The following is a 17,055-nucleotide window of genomic DNA, read 5'->3' as shown; positions in this document are numbered from 1 at the left end:
TGTACTTTGTCTGCTAACTCTGGGCACTGGCCCTATTTCCAGTGTCCTGATTTCTTACAAGATGCACATTGATTTGGGCCCAGCTTGGTCTGTGGCTGCTTTGAACCTCCTCTGCCTCTGCTAATTTCGCCCCTGCCTCTGCTTCAACCACGCCTACATCCGTCCTCTCCCTGCTGCTGATGCAGAGCTGCCACCATGGCTGCAGGGAGCTCTTTTTCTTTTTCCCTCTCTTGACTATCGTACACTTTCTACTTTTGATGTAGTGTCTAAAAGCTTGCGTGACTGCTCAATGTTCTTGGAACACTTCTCAAACTCAGAGGGGCTTGGTGCTGTGACCATTTCCCTGGGGTGTTCCAGTTGGTGTTTATTTATCAGTTATCGTACAATGGTTTGTTTTCATGTACCCCGTATTTTCCCCAATTTGGTTAACCCCTAGGTTTTGCCCTCCCTCAAAGCTGTCCCTCATGCCATTCCCCACTCTTTGTTCCAGCTCCTTCCCTGCCTCTCAAGATAATCCAGCTCTTTATTCCTGAACCTTCCCTGTCACTTTTGCCTTGGACCAATCCCTGACTGCACCACCCCTTTGGAATTCCTCTGTTGCTGGATGCCGCACTGGCCCATGTGACCTACCCTCTCCTCCCATCTGTCCTAATTAGTCCCAAGCAACAGATGGAATCCCCTCGCTCCTCCCCCGCAGATTCCTTTTTGCTCAATTGTTTGTATCCACCCCCTGAGTTGTACCCCGATAAAATCCCATGCACAGAAGTGCTGGCGGCTCTTTGCTGCTGAATCCTTCCCTTGGAATAAACCTTGGCCTGTGGAACCTCACAATCGAGGAGCCTCCTCCTTTTCTTTGGCCTGCTCCGTGCTGCAGTTAGGAGATCCTGAACCACTGAGCAGTGGCTCACCAGGGTCAGCCGCGGGCAGGACCCACGCCTTGGCCGTTCCCCACTCCGGGCGCAGCGCCGCAGTTTTCCCAAGAGCCAGCCCGGGCTCCGCTGGGCTGCGTCAATGGGGAACCTGTCCCAGTGCCTGACTGTGCTCTGGGTGAAAAACCTTGATCTGATATGGAAATGAAACTTGCCCTGTCCCAGCTCCCTGCCCTTTTCTCCAGTCCTATCACTGGTCCCAACAGTGACGAGAGCTGCAGCAGCCCCTCTGATTCCTGTCCGGAGGATGTTGAAGACCACAATGACGCCCTTTACTCTCCTCCAGGCTGAACAAAGTGGCTTCAGCTGCATCTAGGGCTTCCCCTCCAGGCCACACTCCATCCTTGCAGTCCTCCTTTGCATTCTGGCTAATGGTTTCATATCTTTTGATATTGTACTGCCCAAAACTGCGCCCGTCTGCTTCCAGCGCTTCTCTTGGCTGCTGCTTCAGGGTGTGGGCACCATCATCAGAGACACAGAAGAGCTTCTCCTCCCAGAGTTGTCCTTATCCTCCGCACTTCCACGTCTCTGCCTTGATGTTCACTGGGGAACTTGCCACTTTGTGGCCGCTCATTGCTGCGCTCAGCAGGGACACAGTTTTGTTTGGACATGAGCGGCCAGAGCAAGACATGCAGCAACTGAAGCTGAGAATAGCAGAGGCTGGGCAGATGCCGTTTTTTCCAGAATGTGGGAATGAGAGTGAGAAAAGCACAAGGAAATTTCAGACTGTTAACTTTGCAATCTAACTGCCCTGGGAAACTCAGCAATGGATGGTGCTCTGGTGCTAGTGCCAATGCCTTCCATGAGAAAACTTCATTTCAGGAAGAAGCAACATCATCTGACAGAGACCAAGTGTGCCAGTAGTTGCCCCAGGTGCTCCTGCCATCAGCCCCTGCAGGAAAGAGGCACAGCCCCCAAGGCACGTGGCCTTTGGCTCCTTCTGGCACAGAAGCCCCCCGGGGGCACAGGTCTCTGGGGCAGGAGACGGGCACCAGCGCTGCCAGGGCTCGGGGGGTGGCAGGTCTGCTTGGCCGGGGACTCTGCCACACCTGCTGATGTCAGCGCTCCCCGGGCCCCAGGCCTCAGAGCAGCATTCGTGCCCGGGCCCACACGTTCCTTGTGCGTGTCACACCGGCAGCTTTAGGACGGCCACCAGCCGGGACGTGTCCCAAGGAGGCCGTGCCAGCTTCCCTGCAAGGCCCCGTGCCCTTCCCAGAACAGCTGCGTCTGCAGCCCTGGGGGCTCCTTCTGCTGCCCTGAGCCCACAGAGCATGGCAGCGTTTGCTGACGCTCTGAGCCCTTCTTAAAGATCCTCTCGGCCTGGCTTAGACTCCCGGGGCCAGCCATTCCCGCCAAACTGGGCCACTTTGGGTGGGCTGGGCGTGGCCCCAGGGCATGCGGCAGTGTCTGCAAGGGCCCTTGGTGACAGGTGCCGCACAGTCACTGTGACATGGAACGGCTGTCCAAGGGCCCTTTGTGACACGGGGTGGCATAGGAGCTGGAGGTGACAAGGGCACGCCACAGTGCTCAGAGCACGCAACGGGACAGGACAGGACAGAGCGGTGCCGTGAAGAGCCCCCGCACAGCGCGCTCGTTCGCGTCCCGCCCGGAGCTTTTCTGAAGCCTTGTTCCTGCAGCTGAGCTCGAGGCCAGACCACAGGACTTGCTGACCCGTGGTCTCCCTGAGGCTTCTCTTCTGCAGGTGCCCTTGAGGCCATATCATAGTCCTTGTCAGGAGTCCCCTGTCCTTGTGGCAGGAGCCCTTGAGACCGAGTGCAGGACTTGCTGTCCTGTAGCCTTCCTGAGGCTTCTTACTTGAAGGTGCCTTGCAGGCACCACTGCAGGACTTGGTGACTTGGAGCTTTTCCAAGGCAACTCTCCTGCAAATAGCCACAAATCCAGGCAGAGACATGGAGCAGAGACACCCGGCAGTGCCTGAGCTGGCCTGGGTAGAGGAGGAGGAAGGTGGCCCTGGAGCTGCCCCGGCACAGCAGACTGAAGAGGTGGTGCCATTCCAGCCACCGCAGGAGGGTGAGTGGCAGAGCTGGGCCACAGGACTGGTGCCTGCTGCCAGCTTGGACCCCACGCCGTGCCGTGCCGTGCCATGCTATGCCCTGGGGACATGCCCACGGAAGAGGGCCCGGGCAGACACCCCGCAGTGGCCGTGCTCCATCCCCTGGGGCATCCCGGGGCTCTCTCTGCCTGGGGATCGCAGGGCTGGGCCGTGTTGTCCGGCCTCTCCCGCAGCCCCTCATCTCTGGCTGCGCTCGCTCTTTGCCAGATGCAGCCCCGGAGCGCACACAAGAGCAGGAGTCCAGCCGTGGCCGCTTCCGCAGAACAGCGCAGGTACCTGCAGCCACCCCCACCTGGGCTGGGCCTGCTGTCCCTGCTCAGCCCAGCACCGTGTGTGCAGCACTTCATGCAACATCCTCGGCTTCTTGCCCTTCTCCTACAGTTTGTTTGCAACTTCCTCAAGAGAATTAAAGAGGAAGAGACCGTCGCCACGGGCGTAGGCCTCAGACCATACTCGCCCATCTTCCTCAGCAAGACCGGTGCTGCCCTGCTGCATATGCTTGTAGAGGAAGATTTTTACACTCCAAAGCAAGTAAGCAGCCTGGGCCAGGCTTTGATCCTCCCAGCAATTGCTTGGCCTCCCAGTCCACGCATGCTGCTTGCTGTGAGCCTTTCAGGCCACATGGCAGTGGGGTGGGAAGGGAAGCACTCCTCTGGGGAAGCTGGGAACATTGCTCCCTCTGGCAGCTTTCCAAGTCTCCCCGTGCCTTCTCCAGGTGCCTGCCATGGTCAGCTACATCCACCAGTGGCTCATGGCCAATGATTCTGCTGAGCACAGGCTGGACAAGACCCTGCTGGATCTCACCCAAGCACAGCCAAATGACGCAGTGGTGACGCTCCTGCGTGTGGCCCCGTCCTGTGACAGGTATGGGGCCCACCTGCCCACAGGGCTCAGGCCTCCCCAGCCCATCACCCTGCACAGCCTGCCCCAGGTGTCGGAGCAACAGAGACTTCCAGGGCCCTCTGGATGCTCCCTTTCCCAGCCCTGCCAGGCCAGCCCCTGAGCCTGCTGCCGTGCTCCCTTGCCGCCCCTCAGGGCTCTGTCCCCACAGGGCTGGGCTGACTGCCTCCTGCTGGCAGGGGGGCAGTGGGCAGAGGCAGAAATGGCAGCCGGCTCAGCTGCCCCTGGTGCTTCCTCTGAGACCCTCCTGAGACACAGCTCTAACCCCACAGAGCTGCCATGGCCATGTGGAAGACCATCATGGGCTCAGCCAGGACTGCGGAGCTGGCGCAGCTGATCCTCCTGGATGTGCTGGGCAGCTGGCCAGAGTACAGCACCCGCACCTCCAATGGGGACGAAACGGCTGTCTTTGCCCTGACGGTGAGTTTCTGCAACTGGCCTTTGCAGGCCCCAAGGCTGCCTCTCCAGCAGCTCTCCATCCTCCTTCCCCCACCGCATCTCCCTGCCTCAGGCGCTGGCCTGAAACCTGGCCCAGGGGCAGCTTCAGGCCCACCAGGCCCCGTGCTCCCCCTGCCATGCTCTCTCCTGGCCTCTCCCTGCCACGCTCGGGCCCTGCCACACACACACCTCGGCACTGAGCGCTGTCTCGGGGGGCTTTGTCCTTTGCAGGCAACTGTGGTGACGTGGAAGATCCTCCAGGTGCCCTGTCTCCCACGGATCTTGAAGGTGTATTTCCCCCACCTATTTGTGCATCTGCTCTTCCAAGTGTTCTTCAGCACTCTGGATATGCCAGAGGAGGTCGACACCTTCTGGAAGGGATGCCAGGAAGAGCACGGCCTTGCCACCAGCCCCAACAGGTGCTCCATGCCACTCCTCCTGTCCCTGCCACGTGGCCTGCCAAGGAGCCAGTGCTGCCAGTGTGACCTGGGCTTTGCTGTGCACACAGGTTTGCTGTGCGCACCCTCAAGTCCCTGCTCTGCCTTCTCCGCTGCGAGGATGTGGTGGTGGCAATGGAGCGCAGGTGTGCCTGGGACACGCTGCTCTCTCTTGACACTCACCACTTTGCCGTGGCTCTGCTTGCCAGGTGAGACCCCCTTCTCCCCACTGCCTCTGACATTGCTGCCCTGTGCCCAGGTGCCCCATAAAGTGTCCGTGGTGGCCATGGGTCAGAGGGCCTTGGCACTGAGGGACGGCCAAGCAGGCTGGAAAAGGCTGGCAGAGGAGGCTGCCCATCAGCAACCAACTCCCAAACGGCCCACGTCCCCTTGCTGGAAGGGTGCTGGGGAAAGATGAGAACTGGGTGAGTCACGCCTGGGAGACGTTTGCCCCACTGCATCAGGCTCTTGTTTCCTTTTTCCCCTCTTCAGAGAAATTCGCCGCTTAGCCATCCACTTTTGTTCCGCGGTGGCATTCTACCTGCTCGCCCTGCTCGGCAAAGAGATGCCATACTGGGATTTCCCTGCCCTGGCATTCCTTGTGGAGGTGAGCCTCAAGGCCAGCGCTGCCTGGCTGAGCGGCCTCCCAGCCCTCTGGCCTCTGGCAGCCACAGCTGCCAGGACAGTGCCCGTGCCCTGTGCTGCTGCCTGGGCCCGGCCCTGTGCGCTTCTGGGCTCCTGCCGGCCGGCTCCCCTGTCACTGCCCTGTGCCTTTCAGGTCCTCGAGTGCCTGGACTTGAGGGAATGCAGTGACAGTGTCCTGGAGATCCTGGCACAGAACCTGCAGAGCGAGCACATGGCCAGGCGTTACTTGGCACTCCGAGGCCTCGTAGTGCTGGGCAAGAATCCCTTGATGGTGAGAAGAGGGCAGTGGCCGAAGCCGTGCAGGCAGCGTGGGGCTGGGCAACGCAGTCGCTTGGCCTTGCCTGGGCTTCGGCCGCTGGGGCAGCTCTTCCCATCTCTCCTGCTTCCTTGCCCCAGTGCTTCGGGACCGGCCTTTGGCCTCTGGGCCCTACGGCAGCAGGGCGGCCTTTCACAAAGTCGTCTTCCGCACAGGCTGAAAAAATGCAGAGCCTGACTGAAAGTCTTGTGGAGCTCCTGGAGGAAAATGACAGCGACATGATCAGGATGAGCATTCTTCTACTGAGATATTTGCTCCTGAATAATGGTGCTCCAATAGCCACCCCCATCGCCCTGCAGCTGGCTGAGGCGCTCCTGCCACTCTTTGACAGCGTAAGGCTCTGTGCCCACAGCCACAGCCACTGGCTGCTGCCCGGACCCTTGTTGCCCTGTGCAGATGCACGCCTGTGCCCTGGGGGGCCTGAAGCAGCTGATGCTCAGGTCTTTTGCCCTTTCCTTTCATCCAGGATGACATCCAGGTGCAGCTGAGCTCCATGGCTCTCTTTCAAGAGATGCTGGACTTATTAACAGAAGAGGGAAGAAAGGCCCTCAAGTCCCACGTGCGCCAGAGCCTGCTCCCTCTCTACTTCCACTGCCATGATGAGAATCAGATGGTTGCTGAGGTGAGCACTTGTGGCCAGCTGCTGTCCCCCCGACAGGGGCTTGGGCTGCCTCCTGCCTGGGCACCTTGTGGGCTGCAGCCTCCTCCAGCCTGTGCCACTGGCATGGTCCTGTGCCCTGGACTGTAGGGCCATCTGTGCATCTCTGTCCCTCTCCAGGCCTCCCAGGAAACGCTGCATTCCTCAGCCAGATTCCTGAAGAGGAGGGATATAGAACAAATGCTACATGTGGATCAGAGCCTTGGGGAGTGCCTGGTAAGAACAGCAGAGACCCCCCAGGCTCAGCGTGGCCAAGGTCCCTGAGGGCGGTGCTCAGTGTGCAGGGCTAACAGCTGTGCCCGCTGCTGCAGCCAGAGGCCGCGCAGGCTCTTCTCCAGGCTCCCGTGGGCCTGAGTCGGGTGCCCATGGAGCCCCGGCCCGGCGGGGCTGCGGGGCGGCACCACGGTTCCCCGGGCAGCAGCCGGGCCTCTGCCCCTCCCCTCGGGAGCCCTTGGCCAGCGGCTGCTGGCCGCGCCTCAGGGCTGGGCGGGCAGGTGTGGCCGGCGGTGGGCGCCGTCAGCGCCCGGCCCAGGAGCTGAGCCCGCGCCAACCCTTCCCTCCTGCCGCTCTCTGCAGCTGGCAGAGGACAGGAGCCGAGCGGCCGAGCACGTGCGCAGGGCACTGCACTACCTGCAGAGCCCACAGGAGTCCCTGCGAGAGGCGGCTGTCAGGTTCATGGGTGAGTCCCGAGCCCGGGCTCCTCCCCGGCACGCCGCAGCTCGGCCCCGGCCCCGCCTGCTGCCCTGGCAGCGCCGGCCCGGCCCGGCGCCGTGGAGCCCTGCCTGGCCTGGGCGTTGCTGCCGCCCTCTGGCAGCCGTGCCCTGGGGCGGCAGCGTGCGGCAAGGGCCCGGGCTGAGCTCTGCCTGGCCAGCAGCCCGTGTGGCCACTGCGCCGGCAGCGCTGCTGGCAGGGAGCTGTGCCGCTGGGGCCGTGACAGGCTCTGTGTTCACAGGCATGGCCGGGCGGCACCTGAGGGGGCAGCAGCAAGAGCTGCAGCTGATCTGCACTGGTGAGTGAGTGAGGGCAGCGGGCTGACCGCTCCAGGGGGCTGGATGGGGCAGCTGCAAGCCCTGCCCCGGCTGTGGAGGGATCTGCACCCGTGGGCAGAGCACACAGAGATATCAGGGCTACGTGTGGCATTGGTGGCCAGCAACTTCGGGCTGATCCCCTTGCTCCCTGCTCCCTGCGGGCCATGGCAAGAGACTACCAGGATGGCCCTGGCATGGGGCTCTCCTTGGCTCCCTGCATATGCGGGATCTGACCTTGCCTCTGTTCCTCTCTCTTGCAGCCCTTGAAGAAATGGCATATGACAGCAGTCCTGCAATCAGAGATGCTGCAGTAGAATTTTGTTTAGTTCTCCGGGCTCTTGAGAGAGCTCCCTACTCCCCATGGCAGAAGCTGCGGGATCGATTCCGCAGTGCATGGAGGAAACGGCCTCGTCTTTGCTGCACTGCCTTACTGTTGTGCTGCAGCTCGGCAGAGAGATGATCTGGGGCCATTGAAGCCAGCAGGAATTTTCTTTTTCTTCTTTAAGATTTTTGTGTTTGCATTTTCATTGTTGAGTATGTAAATATAAAATATCTTACAATACACAGAGTCCCAGCATCTCTCTTTTCCTGCGCAAGGTCTGTAGGGCATAAGAGAAGAGGGGGAAAAGGTTGCTTGTACTCAGCTAGCTGCCCAGGAGTGCAGTGTTACAGGGAAAATGGCCAGAAGCCTTTTGGCCTTTGGTGGTTCTGCTGAAGCCTTTGTGCTGCCCACAGAGCGGCTGGGCAGGGGCCGGAGCTGCGGGGATCCCTGCCAGAGCGGTGCCTGGAGATGGCCACAAGCCCTGTGCCGGACAGGAAGGGCCATCCGTATCCTCCTGCCCGTCTGCTGCTGGCTGCAGTGCTGAGGGCTCCCAGGTGCCTCTGGATGAGGCTCCTCTGGAGCTGCTTTGGGGCTGTCGCGCTGCTGCCGGCACCCTTGGCCAGGCTGGGGGAGACCCTGAGGGGCTGAGGCACTTGGCTGGCAGAGGCCATAAGCAGCCCCCTGGCAGCCGCCTTGATCCCGACAGCCGGCTGCTCTGGCGCTTCCAGGTCGGTGGCCGGTTGGAGGGACGCCCTGGAATCAGGCGTGGAACCCCGGTCCTGGCCTTTCAGGGCTGTGAGGCCAGCTGTTGTGGGGCTGGGGGAGTGCCCTCCCAGTGCTCCAGACTGGAGCCCCCCGCCCCTCAGCCTTAGGCATTCAGCTCCACTGCCTGATATCCAAGTCTTGTTCCTCTTGCTGTGGGGGAGGCCGAGCTCTGTGGCTTTAGGCCCCATGGAGCCAGAAGAGCAGCAGCTTTCAGCCCACAGGGGCCTCAGAAAGGCCCTCTTGGACCATAGACATTCCTGTCCTTCCCAGGCCAGGGACACATGAGAATGCAGCGGGCACCTTCAGGGTGCCACGCTGGCTTTGCACTGGGCCACCTCCCTGTGCTGTGCACGGCTGGCTCTTTGCTTTGCTGCTCTCGGCCTTGTGTCGTCGTACTGCTCTGGCTGCCTGCAGCCAGGGGCAGCCCTATCAGGAGGGTGAAAGGCCCCGTCTCCAACATCTCCAGGGGGAAATGGAGCTCTCCCAGCCCTCAGCCCACGCTGTAAGCAGAGCAGAGCCTTTTCCCCAGCCCCGTTGGCTTTCTGCCTGCTTCTGGCCCCTGGCCACCATCACCCACTGCACTTGCTCTGAGTCACCTACAGCATGCCTGGTGCCTCTTGATTTGCTGACCCTGGGATGTGAGGCTCACGGAGGGAAAGGTGGCTGTCCCAATGCTGAGGGCACACGTGGCTCACTCAGCAGACTTGAGGCTTCCCCAGCAGCTTGCAGGTGCCTTATGTGTCATGTTACAGTGCTTGTGCTCCTGCCTCTTCCTGTCCCTCTTCTCACCCTCACCAACCCTGCACCCTCTGACCTACCTTCAGTAAACCCTGTTGCATCAGACACGGTGTCAAGAGCCCTCCTTCGGCTGCCGGTCGAGCGCACGTTACAACCTCCGGGCCTGCGAGCAAGGTGGGCTGGGGGAGCTGGTCTCTCACACCAAGAGGGAACGGCTCTCGACAGCACCTGCCCATGGACATTCCCCGCACCAAATAAAATCATCTCCAAGTTTAGCTAGGAAGCTAGTAAGGTATAAACCATTAATTGCCTGGAAATCTGGCACTAGTCTCTGAGTTCCATTAGGTTTCTTTATTGCTGATCTAGCAGTATTAAATTTTGACTGTCATTCTTCCAATAGTCCTGATGTCAGGGATTTAATTGATTGTTGGCTCTGTTCCTTTCCTAGCTTCTAATCTTCAAGGGTATTGCTTTCTGACTACTGCCCTAACTCTTGTCTGCAGCTCAATTTCAATAGGGTCTGCTGGTTTTGATTTTCCTGGGCTATCAGTACCCCATACTCTTGGGTACACCTGATTCAATACTTGCTCGAACTAGTTCTTCTTGTTGGTTGGTCTGGTGTCAATTGTCAGTCCTACTGCTAAAACCGCTCATTTGTCTTCAGGTAGCTTCCATTGAAGTTTTCTTTTTCTAAACGGAACTGTTGCTTCTAAATTTTCAAGCAAATCCCTGCATAGGACAGATTTGGGTGAGTTTGGGAAACAGAGAAACGGATGGATTCCCATTTTCTTCTTGATTTTCCATCAAAGTGCTTTCAGGAAGAATGCATTTTCTGGCTGCCCTGTAGTTGCTCCTATTGCTTGAAGATAGTTTTCACTTTTGGGTAGCAGTGCTTGATTCAAGAGTGAAAATGTGTCTCCACTATTTCTTAAAATTTCCACTTCTTCATCATTCTTTAGCTGTATTTTAAACAGTGGCCTGCTAGGGTAAGAATTGCCAGTCTCGGTCATTTCTTATCATCTAGAGTGGCTGCAAGAGTTTTGTGTACTTTGTCTGCTAACTCTGGGCACTGGCCCTATTTCCAGTGTCCTGATTTCTTACAAGATGCACATTGATTTGGGCCCAGCTTGGTCTGTGGCTGCTTTGAACCTCCTCTGCCTCTGCTAATTTCGCCCCTGCCTCTGCTTCAACCACGCCTACATCCGTCCTCTCCCTGCTGCTGATGCAGAGCTGCCACCATGGCTGCAGGGAGCTCTTTTTCTTTTTCCCTCTCTTGACTATCGTACACTTTCTACTTTTGATGTAGTGTCTAAAAGCTTGCGTGACTGCTCAATGTTCTTGGAACACTTCTCAAACTCAGAGGGGCTTGGTGCTGTGACCATTTCCCTGGGGTGTTCCAGTTGGTGTTTATTTATCAGTTATCGTACAATGGTTTGTTTTCATGTACCCCGTATTTTCCCCAATTTGGTTAACCCCTAGGTTTTGCCCTCCCTCAAAGCTGTCCCTCATGCCATTCCCCACTCTTTGTTCCAGCTCCTTCCCTGCCTCTCAAGATAATCCAGCTCTTTATTCCTGAACCTTCCCTGTCACTTTTGCCTTGGACCAATCCCTGACTGCACCACCCCTTTGGAATTCCTCTGTTGCTGGATGCCGCACTGGCCCATGTGACCTACCCTCTCCTCCCATCTGTCCTAATTAGTCCCAAGCAACAGATGGAATCCCCTCGCTCCTCCCCCGCAGATTCCTTTTTGCTCAATTGTTTGTATCCACCCCCTGAGTTGTACCCCGATAAAATCCCATGCACAGAAGTGCTGGCGGCTCTTTGCTGCTGAATCCTTCCCTTGGAATAAACCTTGGCCTGTGGAACCTCACAATCGAGGAGCCTCCTCCTTTTCTTTGGCCTGCTCCGTGCTGCAGTTAGGAGATCCTGAACCACTGAGCAGTGGCTCACCAGGGTCAGCCGCGGGCAGGACCCACGCCTTGGCCGTTCCCCACTCCTGGCGCAGCGCCGCAGTTTTCCCAAGAGCCAGCCCGGGCTCCGCTGGGCTGCGTCAATGGGGAACCTGTCCCAGTGCCTGACTGTGCTCTGGGTGAAAAACCTTGATCTGATATGGAAATGAAACTTGCCCTGTCCCAGCTCCCTGCCCTTTTCTCCAGTCCTATCACTGGTCCCAACAGTGACGAGAGCTGCAGCAGCCCCTCTGATTCCTGTCCGGAGGATGTTGAAGACCACAATGACGCCCTTTACTCTCCTCCAGGCTGAACAAAGTGGCTTCAGCTGCATCTAGGGCTTCCCCTCCAGGCCACACTCCATCCTTGCAGTCCTCCTTTGCATTCTGGCTAATGGTTTCATATCTTTTGATATTGTACTGCCCAAAACTGCGCCCGTCTGCTTCCAGCGCTTCTCTTGGCTGCTGCTTCAGGGTGTGGGCACCATCATCAGAGACACAGAAGAGCTTCTCCTCCCAGAGTTGTCCTTATCCTCCGCACTTCCACGTCTCTGCCTTGATGTTCACTGGGGAACTTGCCACTTTGTGGCCGCTCATTGCTGCGCTCAGCAGGGACACAGTTTTGTTTGGACATGAGCGGCCAGAGCAAGACATGCAGCAACTGAAGCTGAGAATAGCAGAGGCTGGGCAGATGCCGTTTTTTCCAGAATGTGGGAATGAGAGTGAGAAAAGCACAAGGAAATTTCAGACTGTTAACTTTGCAATCTAACTGCCCTGGGAAACTCAGCAATGGATGGTGCTCTGGTGCTAGTGCCAATGCCTTCCATGAGAAAACTTCATTTCAGGAAGAAGCAACATCATCTGACAGAGACCAAGTGTGCCAGTAGTTGCCCCAGGTGCTCCTGCCATCAGCCCCTGCAGGAAAGAGGCACAGCCCCCAAGGCACGTGGCCTTTGGCTCCTTCTGGCACAGAAGCCCCCCGGGGACACAGGTCTCTGGGGCAGGAGACGGGCACCAGCGCTGCCAGGGCTCGGGGGGTGGCAGGTCTGCTTGGCCGGGGACTCTGCCACACCTGCTGATGTCAGCGCTCCCCGGGCCCCAGGCCTCAGAGCAGCATTCGTGCCCGGGCCCACACGTTCCTTGTGCGTGTCACACCGGCAGCTTTAGGACGGCCACCAGCCGGGACGTGTCCCAAGGAGGCCGTGCCAGCTTCCCTGCAAGGCCCCGTGCCCTTCCCAGAACAGCTGCGTCTGCAGCCCTGGGGGCTCCTTCTGCTGCCCTGAGCCCACAGAGCATGGCAGCGTTTGCTGACGCACTGAGCCCTTCTTAAAGATCCTCTCGGCCTGGCTTAGACTCCCGGGGCCAGCCATTCCCGCCAAACTGGGCCACTTTGGGTGGGCTGGGCGTGGCCCCAGGGCATGCGGCAGTGTCTGCAAGGGCCCTTGGTGACAGGTGCCGCACAGTCACTGTGACATGGAACGGCTGTCCAAGGGCCCTTTGTGACACGGGGTGGCATAGGAGCTGGAGGTGACAAGGGCACGCCACAGTGCTCAGAGCACGCAACGGGACAGGACGGGACAGAGCGGTGCCGTGAGGAGCCCCCGCACAGCGCGCTCGTTCGCGTCCCGCCCGGAGCTTTTCTGAAGCCTTGTTCCTGCAGCTGAGCTCGAGGCCAGACCACAGGACTTGCTGACCCGTGGTCTCCCTGAGGCTTCTCTTCTGCAGGTGCCCTTGAGGCCATATCATAGTCCTTGTCAGGAGTCCCCTGTCCTTGTGGCAGGAGCCCTTGAGACCGAGTGCAGGACTTGCTGTCCTGTAGCCTTCCTGAGGCTTCTTACTTGAAGGTGCCTTGCAGGCACCACTGCAGGACTTGGTGACTTGGAGCTTTTCCAAGGCAACTCTCCTGCAAATAGCCACAAATCCAGGCAGAGACATGGAGCAGAGACACCCGGCAGTGCCTGAGCTGGCCTGGGTAGAGGAGGAGGAAGGTGGCCCTGGAGCTGCCCCGGCACAGCAGACTGAAGAGGTGGTGCCATTCCAGCCACCGCAGGAGGGTGAGTGGCAGAGCTGGGCCACAGGACTGGTGCCTGCTGCCAGCTTGGACCCCACGCCGTGCCGTGCCGTGCCGTGCTATGCCCTGGGGACATGCCCACGGAAGAGGGCCCGGGCAGACACCCCGCAGTGGCCGTGCTCCATCCCCTGGGGCATCCCGGGGCTCTCTCTGCCTGGGGATCGCAGGGCTGGGCCGTGTTGTCCGGCCTCTCCCGCAGCCCCTCATCTCTGGCTGCGCTCGCTCTTTGCCAGATGCAGCCCCGGAGCGCACACAAGAGCAGGAGTCCAGCCGTGGCCGCTTCCGCAGAACAGCGCAGGTACCTGCAGCCACCCCCACCTGGGCTGGGCCTGCTGTCCCTGCTCAGCCCAGCACCGTGTGTGCAGCACTTCATGCAACATCCTCGGCTTCTTGCCCTTCTCCTACAGTTTGTTTGCAACTTCCTCAAGAGAATTAAAGAGGAAGAGACCGTCGCCACGGGCGTAGGCCTCAGACCATACTCGCCCATCTTCCTCAGCAAGACCGGTGCTGCCCTGCTGCATATGCTTGTAGAGGAAGATTTTTACACTCCAAAGCAAGTAAGCAGCCTGGGCCAGGCTTTGATCCTCCCAGCAATTGCTTGGCCTCCCAGTCCACGCATGCTGCTTGCTGTGAGCCTTTCAGGCCACATGGCAGTGGGGTGGGAAGGGAAGCACTCCTCTGGGGAAGCTGGGAACATTGCTCCCTCTGGCAGCTTTCCAAGTCTCCCCGTGCCTTCTCCAGGTGCCTGCCATGGTCAGCTACATCCACCAGTGGCTCATGGCCAATGATTCTGCTGAGCACAGGCTGGACAAGACCCTGCTGGATCTCACCCAAGCACAGCCAAATGACGCAGTGGTGACGCTCCTGCGTGTGGCCCCGTCCTGTGACAGGTATGGGGCCCACCTGCCCACAGGGCTCAGGCCTCCCCAGCCCATCACCCTGCACAGCCTGCCCCAGGTGTCGGAGCAACAGAGACTTCCAGGGCCCTCTGGATGCTCCCTTTCCCAGCCCTGCCAGGCCAGCCCCTGAGCCTGCTGCCGTGCTCCCTTGCCGCCCCTCAGGGCTCTGTCCCCACAGGGCTGGGCTGTCTGCCTCCTGCTGGCAGGGGGGCAGTGGGCAGAGGCAGAAATGGCAGCCGGCTCAGCTGCCCCTGGTGCTTCCTCTGAGACCCTCCTGAGACACAGCTCTAACCCCACAGAGCTGCCATGGCCATGTGGAAGACCATCATGGGCTCAGCCAGGACTGCAGAGCTGGCGCAGCTGATCCTCCTGGATGTGCTGGGCAGCTGGCCAGAGTACAGCACCCGCACCTCCAATGGGGACGAAACGGCTGTCTTTGCCCTGACGGTGAGTTTCTGCAACTGGCCTTTGCAGGCCCCAAGGCTGCCTCTCCAGCAGCTCTCCATCCTCCTTCCCCCACCGCATCTCCCTGCCTCAGGCGCTGGCCTGAAACCTGGCCCAGGGGCAGCTTCAGGCCCACCAGGCCCCGTGCTCCCCCTGCCATGCTCTCTCCTGGCCTCTCCCTGCCACGCTCGGGCCCTGCCACACACACACCTCGGCACTGAGCGCTGTCTCGGGGGGCTTTGTCCTTTGCAGGCAACTGTGGTGACGTGGAAGATCCTCCAGGTGCCCTGTCTCCCACGGATCTTGAAGGTGTATTTCCCCCACCTATTTGTGCATCTGCTCTTCCAAGTGTTCTTCAGCACTCTGGATATGCCAGAGGAGGTCGACACCTTCTGGAAGGGATGCCAGGAAGAGCACGGCCTTGCCACCAGCCCCAACAGGTGCTCCATGCCACTCCTCCTGTCCCTGCCACGTGGCCTGCCAAGGAGCCAGTGCTGCCAGTGTGACCTGGGCTTTGCTGTGCACACAGGTTTGCTGTGCGCACCCTCAAGTCCCTGCTCTGCCTTCTCCGCTGCGAGGATGTGGTGGTGGCAATGGAGCGCAGGTGTGCCTGGGACACGCTGCTCTCTCTTGACACTCACCACTTTGCCGTGGCTCTGCTTGCCAGGTGAGACCCCCTTCTCCCCACTGCCTCTGACATTGCTGCCCTGTGCCCAGGTGCCCCATAAAGTGTCCGTGGTGGCCATGGGTCAGAGGGCCTTGGCACTGAGGGACGGCCAAGCAGGCTGGAAAAGGCTGGCAGAGGAGGCTGCCCATCAGCAACCAACTCCCAAACGGCCCACGTCCCCTTGCTGGAAGGGTGCTGGGGAAAGATGAGAACTGGGTGAGTCACGCCTGGGAGACGTTTGCCCCACTGCATCAGGCTCTTGTTTCCTTTTTCCCCTCTTCAGAGAAATTCGCCGCTTAGCCATCCACTTTTGTTCCGCGGTGGCATTCTACCTGCTCGCCCTGCTCGGCAAAGAGATGCCATACTGGGATTTCCCTGCCCTGGCATTCCTTGTGGAGGTGAGCCTCAAGGCCAGCGCTGCCTGGCTGAGCGGCCTCCCAGCCCTCTGGCCTCTGGCAGCCACAGCTGCCAGGACAGTGCCCGTGCCCTGTGCTGCTGCCTGGGCCCGGCCCTGTGCGCTTCTGGGCTCCTGCCGGCCGGCTCCCCTGTCACTGCCCTGTGCCTTTCAGGTCCTCGAGTGCCTGGACTTGAGGGAATGCAGTGACAGTGTCCTGGAGATCCTGGCACAGAACCTGCAGAGCGAGCACATGGCCAGGCGTTACTTGGCACTCCGAGGCCTCGTAGTGCTGGGCAAGAATCCCTTGATGGTGAGAAGAGGGCAGTGGCCGAAGCCGTGCAGGCAGCGTGGGGCTGGGCAACGCAGTCGCTTGGCCTTGCCTGGGCTTCGGCCGCTGGGGCAGCTCTTCCCATCTCTCCTGCTTCCTTGCCCCAGTGCTTCGGGACCGGCCTTTGGCCTCTGGGCCCTACGGCAGCAGGGCGGCCTTTCACAAAGTCGTCTTCCGCACAGGCTGAAAAAATGCAGAGCCTGACTGAAAGTCTTGTGGAGCTCCTGGAGGAAAATGACAGCGACATGATCAGGATGAGCATTCTTCTACTGAGATATTTGCTCCTGAATAATGGTGCTCCAATAGCCACCCCCATCGCCCTGCAGCTGGCTGAGGCGCTCCTGCCACTCTTTGACAGCGTAAGGCTCTGTGCCCACAGCCACAGCCACTGGCTGCTGCCCGGACCCTTGTTGCCCTGTGCAGATGCACGCCTGTGCCCTGGGGGGCCTGAAGCAGCTGATGCTCAGGTCTTTTGCCCTTTCCTTTCATCCAGGATGACATCCAGGTGCAGCTGAGCTCCATGGCTCTCTTTCAAGAGATGCTGGACTTATTAACAGAAGAGGGAAGAAAGGCCCTCAAGTCCCACGTGCGCCAGAGCCTGCTCCCTCTCTACTTCCACTGCCATGATGAGAATCAGATGGTTGCTGAGGTGAGCACTTGTGGCCAGCTGCTGTCCCCCCGACAGGGGCTTGGGCTGCCTCCTGCCTGGGCACCTTGTGGGCTGCAGCCTCCTCCAGCCTGTGCCACTGGCATGGTCCTGTGCCCTGGACTGTAGGGCCATCTGTGCATCTCTGTCCCTCTCCAGGCCTCCCAGGAAACGCTGCATTCCTCAGCCAGATTCCTGAAGAGGAGGGATATAGAACAAATGCTACATGTGGATCAGAGCCTTGGGGAGTGCCTGGTAAGAACAGCAGAGACCCCCCAGGCTCAGCGTGGCCAAGGTCCCTGAGGGCGGTGCTCAGTGTGCAGGGCTAACAGCTGTGCCCGCTGCTGCAGCCAGAGGCCGCGCAGGCTCTTCTCCAGGCTCCCGTGGGCCTGAGTCGGGTGCCC

Source organism: Melozone crissalis, unplaced genomic scaffold (genome assembly GCF_028551555.1).
Source record: "Melozone crissalis strain CALT ecotype California unplaced genomic scaffold, PUWL_Pcris_2 ptg000029l_1, whole genome shotgun sequence".
NCBI lineage: Eukaryota > Metazoa > Chordata > Aves > Passeriformes > Passerellidae > Melozone > Melozone crissalis.
Note: the sequence above shows the minus strand (reverse complement) of the source record.